The following is a 7519-nucleotide window of genomic DNA, read 5'->3' on the forward strand; positions in this document are numbered from 1 at the left end:
TTCTTGTTTCTGTTTTATTATTTTCACATGAATCTTCATATTCTTTACTTATTTTTCTGATCCCCATGCCCCTACCTTGGCAAGAGGTAATTTTGTTGAGGCTGGTCCCTGACAGGAAGGGAGGAAGGAAGGTAGGAATGAAGGAAGGGAGGAAGGGAGGAAGGAAGGAAGGAAGGAAGGAAGGAAGGAAGGAAGGAAGGAAGGAAGGAAGGAGGGAGGGAGGGAGGGAGGGAGGGAGGGAGGGAAGGAAGGAAGGAAGGACCCAAAGCAAAATGAAACAAAACTATCCGAAGGGTAAATCAGGGATTTCCAGACCTGAAGAGGGTGGAAGTGGGTAAGCCCTATTTTCTGGGACTATCTGGGAGAAGCAGATTTCCCCAGGCAGAAGCAAGTATTCCCCTAGGCGGAAATCTAACATCTCTAGCTATTCAGGAACAGTGAGAGAGCTCCAGAAATAATTAACTGAATGCTAAAGTTACCCAAGTTTGGTTTGTTGTTGTTGTTTTTTTTTTGTTTTTTGTCTTTTTTATTTTGAGGCATCTCATATAGCCCAGGTTGGCCTAAAACTTACTGTAGAGCTGAGGAAGGCCTAAATTTTTTAATCCTCTGCCTCTGCCTCCCAAGTGCTGGCATTACAAGATGGTACTGGTACACACAGTTTTATCTGGTTCTGGGGACCAAACCCCTCTTATTATGCATACTAAGCAAGCACTCTCTAGAGAAGGTGACCATTCCAACCCATGGGCTTCCAGATTTGCTGGGTGTATGCAGTCAGGCAGTCAGATGATGTGGGAAGTCCCTCTGTGTATGTGTTGCTTTTATTGGTTAATGAACAAAGAAGCTGCTTGGGCCTATGGTGGGGCAGAATAGAGCTAGGCAGGGAAAGCTAAACTGAATGCTGGGAGAAAGTAAGTGGAGTCAGAAGATGCCAGGTAGCAGCTGAAGGAGACAGATGTCAGGGAACCTTATCAGTAAACCACAAGCCTCATGATAAATTATAGAATAATAGAAATGGGTTAATTTAAGATATAGGAGCTAGCTAGCAATATGCCTAAGTGATTGGCCAAGAATTGTTTTAATTAATACAGTTTCTGTGTGATTATTTCGGGCCTGTGTGGCTGAGAACAAACAAGCAGCCTCCACCTACAGTGGAAGGTTTAGAAACTGATAGCTGTTAGATGTCACATTGCACCCAAACCTCAAATAAGTACAGTGACAGGGATAGGAGCCTCTTCTGGGTCTGGGTCAGATTAGAAGGGCATTTTGTAAATGAAGACCCATGATTGTTACATCCCTAGATGAGTCAAGGGGATGTGATTTGGGAGATAAAGCTTAGGAGGGAGTTTTGAAGGGGAGAGACCTTGGCATTACGCTAGTGTATTTTACATATTCCTTAGGGTTTCTGTGAGAGGGGATCCTCAGAACATTTGTTGAGCCAGGTGTTCAAAGCTGTGATTCTAATACTCAAAAGGCTGATGCAGAAGGATGGCCGCTAATTCCAAGGCAGCCTGGGCTACAGTGAGACCCTGTCTCATAAACAGGAGGGGTCAGGAAGGGAATTCATTTTGGGTACTGGGCCAGATGGTGATTCAAGTTAGTGGGGCATCATAGTCCTGTGTGGTGGCCACACTCCTATAATCTCAGCACTTGAGAGGGTGAGTCAGGAGGTTCCTGAGTTCAAGATCAGCCTGAGCTAGATAGTGAGAATCTGTTTTAAAAGAAAAAAGAAAGTGGAGCTACAAGATGGCTCAACCAGAAAAAGCTTTTGCCACCAAGCCTGACAATCTGAGTTTGACTCTCAGGACCCACATGTCGGAAGAAGAAAAAAAATACACATACTGTGGCATATACCCATATAGATATACGGGTATAAATATATAGATTTATAGATTTATAGATTTATTTATGTGCCAGATAAATAAATAGAATGTCAAAACAGCAACAACAACAGATGGGGTGGAGGGCTTCAAATGTCATTTCTGAGAGTCAGAGCCTGGAAAGGGGTAGGGTTGGGTATGTGGGCTGCATTGTGAGCAGAGCTAGAGAAATAAATGGGTGACACTTAGAGGCTGGAGGGCTGACCTGGATATTCGGGAGTCCAATCCTGAAAGAACAACCCCCAGAGTTTTTGAGGGAGGGGTCTGGGTATTACTAGGGTAAGGTAAAAAAGTGTGGAGGATTAGTCCCAGAACTGACCAAGATTATTTGTTAAGAAGACGGAGCAGTCAGAAACTGTGACTCACACCTGTAACCCTAGCCCTTGGGAGGCTCAGGCAGGAAGATCAGAGCAACTTCCATGCCAGTCTGGGTTACATAATGAGTTCCAGGTGAGACCATGTCTCCTAAAAAATAAAAGGAGGAAGAAAATCAAGAACAAGAAAAAAAAGCAAAGAAAGAGAAGAGGAGAAGGAGCTTTGAGAACGATCCAGCTTCAGTGTTGCAGGAGTTTACCAGTGTAGGAGACCTCAATGTGAGCAAACACCATAGGAGAAGAAGAAGAAAAGATGAAGAAGAAACAAACAAACAACAAAATAAAGAAGAAAAGAAGAAAAGGAAAAAGGCTGAGAGCAGAATGTTAATTTGATCCAGGGACCTCCTAAAGGCTTCCTTGGTCTCTTTGGCCACTCTAGACACTACCATGCTGATCTCTGAAGGACATTGATGGCAAGGATAGTGACCTATCCCCCTGTCTCAAGACCCTTCTGCCTCTCAGGCAGAGGTTCTGGGACAGTAAATACTAAGGCATGAAAAACCTTGATTGCGTTTGGGAGCTGTTCTCTAACAGTTTCCGGTGCTAGGGTAGGCTGATGGAAGAGAATGTGAGCAGAAGGAGGGTCCTGGACCTGGCCAGACTGGAAATCACCACAAGCCCTGAATTCACACGAATCAGATAGCTGGGTTATAGTGATGCAAGCCTGTAACCCTAGCACTCAGAAACTGAGCCAAAAGAGCTGCCAAGAGTTGAAGGCCAGCCTTGACTACAAAGGGAATCTGTGTCAGAAAACAAAAAGAAAAAAGTAAATAAGAAGAAACACTTTCTCAATATTAACAACTATGTAAATTATTGACTGATAAGTAGAGAATAGCCCTAAGATTCTCTCTAGCATTTAATATTTTGTTTTTTGTGTGTGAGTGTTTTGCCTGCATGTATGTGTATGTGCACCATATGAATACCTGGTGCCCTTGTAAGTCAAAAGAAGAAACTGGATCTTCCAGAACTAGAATAAAGATGATTATAAGCCACCGTGTGGATGTTGAGAACAGAAATTGGGTCCTATGCAAAAGCAACAAATGCTCTTTAACTAAACCATCTCTCCAGCCCCATCTTTAGTATCGTTAATTTAATTTATCTATTTATTCATTTGGCATGTGCTTATGTGTATGTGTACATGCTATGGATTACCTGTGGTGTTGAGAGACAGCTTCCAGGCGTGGGTTCCCTCTTAGCACCATGCTGGTTCGAGGGGTCAAACTCAGTTGCTTAGGCTTGGAAACATGTAACTGAACCCACTGTCTGAACCTGTCACTAATATATTTTAAAGATTTCTTAATGTGTTAGGTATACAGTGTTCTGCCTGCATGCCAGAAGAGGGCACCAGACCTCATTTTAGATTAGTTTTAGTGCTGGGAATTGAACTCAGGACCTCTGGAAGAGCTGCCAGTGCTCTTAACCTCTGAGTTATCTCTCCAAACTCCACTAATATTAAGAACTGAAACAAAGCCGGGCAGTGGTGGTGCATGCCTTTAATCCCAGCACGCGGGAGGCAGAGGCAGGTAGATCTCAGTAAGACAGAAACTAGCCTGGTCTACAGAGTGAGTTCCAGTACAAGTTCCAAAAGTTACAGAGATACCCTGTCTCGAAAACGAAAAGAAGAAGAAGAAGAAGAAGAAGAAGAAGAAGAAGAAGAAGAAGAAGAAGAAGAAGAAGAAGAAGAAGAAGAAGAAGAAGAACTGAAACAAGCTGGGTGGTGGTGCACACATTTAAACCCAGCATTTGGGAGGCAGAGGCAGGCAGATATCTGAGTTCAAGACCAACCTGGTCTTCAGAATTAGTTCCAGGACAGCCAGGGCTACCCAGAGAAACCCTGTCTTCAAAAAAATATATTTTATGTGTATAGTTATTATGGTTATTTTGTTCCTTGTATGTCTGTGCACTACTTGTGTATTTGCCTGGGGTCTGGGAGGGAGGCCAGAAGAGAGTATCTGATCGCCTGTGTGATGACCATTCTTGATGGTTGTCAGTTTGACTATATCTGGAATCAACTAAAACCCAAAAGACTGGTGCACACTTGTGAGGGGGTTTTCTTTTCTTTTCTTTTCTTTTCTTTTCTTTTCTTTTCTTTTCTTTTCTTTTCTTTTCCTTTCTTTCCTTTCCTTTCCTTTCCTTTCTTTCCCTCCCTCCCTCCCTCATTCTCTCCCTCCTTCCCATCTCTTTCTTTCTTTCGTTCTTTCTTTCTGTTTGGTTGGTTGTTTTTTCAAGACAGGGTTTCTCTGTGTAGCCTTGGCTGTCCTGAAACTCACTGTGTCTACAAGAGCTAGTTCCAGGACAGGCTCCAAAGCTACAGAGAAACCCTGTCTCAAAAAACAAAACAAAACAAAAAAGAGTTTGAAGAGAAGTACTCTGCATTAATGGTTAATTCTGCTCCCATGGTTCATAAGTTATTAAACAAAAATCCCACCGTGAAGTAATTGTTTCTATCGGCAGGGAACATAGATCTTGAGGGGTGGAAAACCAATCACTGTTGTTTTTACTAAATGGATATGTTGTCAAACTACTTATTAAATATATATGCTTATTTTTGTTTATTTATTTATTGACATGGGGTTTCTCTATGCAATCTTCACTGTCCTAGAACTCTCTATGTAGACCAGGCTGGTCTTGAACTCTCAGAGACCCACTTGCCTCTGCTCCCAAATGCTGGGATTAAAGGTAAGCACCACTTTGCCTTGCTCTAAATATATGTGTTTAAACCCACCGATATTCTTTTCATTCTTTTCATAGTGGGCAGTGGTGAATGCAAAAACTCAAGCAAGTCAAAGTGATGAGATTAAGTGACTGTTGAATGCTCAGTCCTAAATGGGATACACACACACACACACACACACACACACACACACACACACGGAACATCATGGTGGAAACATCATGGAAGAATGGAAGATCTTGAAGGATGGGGAGGATGTGGTGTAGCACTGTCCTTTGGACATGACATGACTGCAGTACTCATGAACTCACATGCACAAGACTGAACATGTTAATAACCCATCATAGATGTGGAGGGAGCATAGTAGGCCCCATCCTTCCTTGGGAACTATAGGCAATTAATGGTTGGTAGGGGAACGGGTGTTATATTCCTCAGTGGTGTAGCTACCTTAAGTTGCCCTTTCTCAAGTAAACCACTCCTGTCCTCACAAGCAACCCTAATTAAGTGCAGAGTGGCAATGGAAGCACCTCAAGAGTTGAGCCACACTGAGGATTTGTGGTCAGAAAAATCCTTTGACCTGTAACTTATGGATGTTTTCTATTTTATTCTCGTTGTTTCTCACTTTACATGTAACTAGATAAAAGTTGTTTTTCAGGTTTTGTTTTACTTTATTCATTTGTTTTGTGTTTGTATGTATGTGGGTGAGTGTGTGCATCCCATCCTATAGCACTTGTAAGCCTGACTGGCTGTCAGAAGACAGCTAGTGACAGGTCTAGTTTTTTTTTTAAAGATGTCTTTATTTTATGTATATGGTGCTCTACTGCATATATACATACCTACATGCCAGAAGTGGGCATCAGTTCCCATTTTAGATGGCTTTGAGCCACCATGTGGTTGCTGGGAAATAAACTTAGGTTTATTTCTGGAAGAGTTGTTAGTGTTCTTAACTGCTGAGCCATCTTTCTAGCCCTATCTTTTCTCTATATAGGTTCTGTGGATTGAACTCAGATTTACAGGCTTGACAGCAGATATTCTTACCCATTTCTTACCCATTAAGTCATCTAGGTAGTGCTAAATTAAGCTTTTCTGTGGGGGCCCACAGAAGTGGGTTCGTTCTACATTGACCACAGGTCAGAGAATTCAAGCCTATTCTTGCTTCTTCAAGGATATGACAGGAGGTGTGACCCAAACAGTGGCTGCCTGCAGGATGCTTGGTCTAAGGTGTATGTCCTGCTTAAACAATAGAATGCTTAATTTGGGATATAGTTGCTTGATGTGTCAGGTATTGAAGAGGCAATTCCTCTGTTTGTTCTTTGTATCATGTTGAAGCAGTCTTTTGCCTTCTTCACCCCCACCTTTTGGATTGGTGGAAGCGTATGGAAAATAAACGCTGACAAATCCAGTATTCACTGGATAGCCTGCCCAGTTCTATTCTGCATCTCCGTTCCTTTTCTTTCCGTATCTCTGTTCCTCTTGACTAATATTTCTTATCCTGACACCCCTACCCTGGAACATGTGAACCCTGTCAAGGCTGGACCCTGACACTTTCAAATGCCAATAATCCATGCACCGAAAAAGTCTCAAATTTTTCATTATTCATAATAGGTATGTACCTGATCTACAAGACTCTTCATTTTAATCTGACACAGTCTTTTACATTTGATTAGATCATCTCAATATTTTATTGATAAGACTAATTAGGATCACGCTTCATCTTTATTTTATTTTCTCTGGCTATCTGACGATAGTGAGGCTTTGGTAAGTTTGCTCTGTACTACTAAAAACATATTTTAATATTACTAAATGTCTTGGTCAGTGTTATATTGCTATGAAGAGGCACTGTGACCATGGCAATGCCTACTAAAGGAAAGCATTTAATTAGGGCTTGCTTATAGTTTCAGAAGTTTAGTCCATGATCACCAGGGCGGGAAGCATAGCAACATGCAGGCAGATATGGTGCTGGAGAAATAGCTGAGAGTACTGCATCCAGATAGGAAGACAGTAGGAAGAGAGAGGCGCTGAGTGTGACTTAAGCATTGGAAACCCGATAGCCCACCCACAGGGGCACACTTCCTTCAACAAGTACACGCCTATCCAAGAAGGCCACGCCTCCTAATCCCTCTCAAGTAGTGTCACTCCCTGAAGACTAAGCATTCAAATATATGAGTCTATGGGGGTCATTCTTATTCAACCACCACCCTGAATGACTAACTTAAATAAAAATACTGAATTTTTCTGTGTAAAAAAAGTGATTATGAGCCAGGTATGGTGACATATGTCTTTAATCCCACTGCTTGGGAGGCAGAGGCAGGCTGATCTCTGTGAGTTTGAAGCCAACCTGGTCTACAAAGTGAGTTTCAGGGCAGTCCTGATACATAGAAAGAGCTTGTCTTTTTTAAAAAGTGATTATTTATAGGACTAAGATCAGAGCAAGACCTTTTTAGTAAGGTTGATTTATTTAATTGTTGTTTCAGTTGTTATATAATTGTACATGCTTAGAGAATGAGGAGTTTAGGTATGTTTGCAATGCTGGGCAAATAAATAAAGCTAATTAACAACCAAAGAAGTGCAGCATTCAGACCTGGTGTTGTATG

This window comes from Myodes glareolus, chromosome X (genome assembly GCF_982192425.1).
Source record: "Myodes glareolus chromosome X, mMyoGla1.1, whole genome shotgun sequence".
NCBI lineage: Eukaryota > Metazoa > Chordata > Mammalia > Rodentia > Cricetidae > Myodes > Myodes glareolus.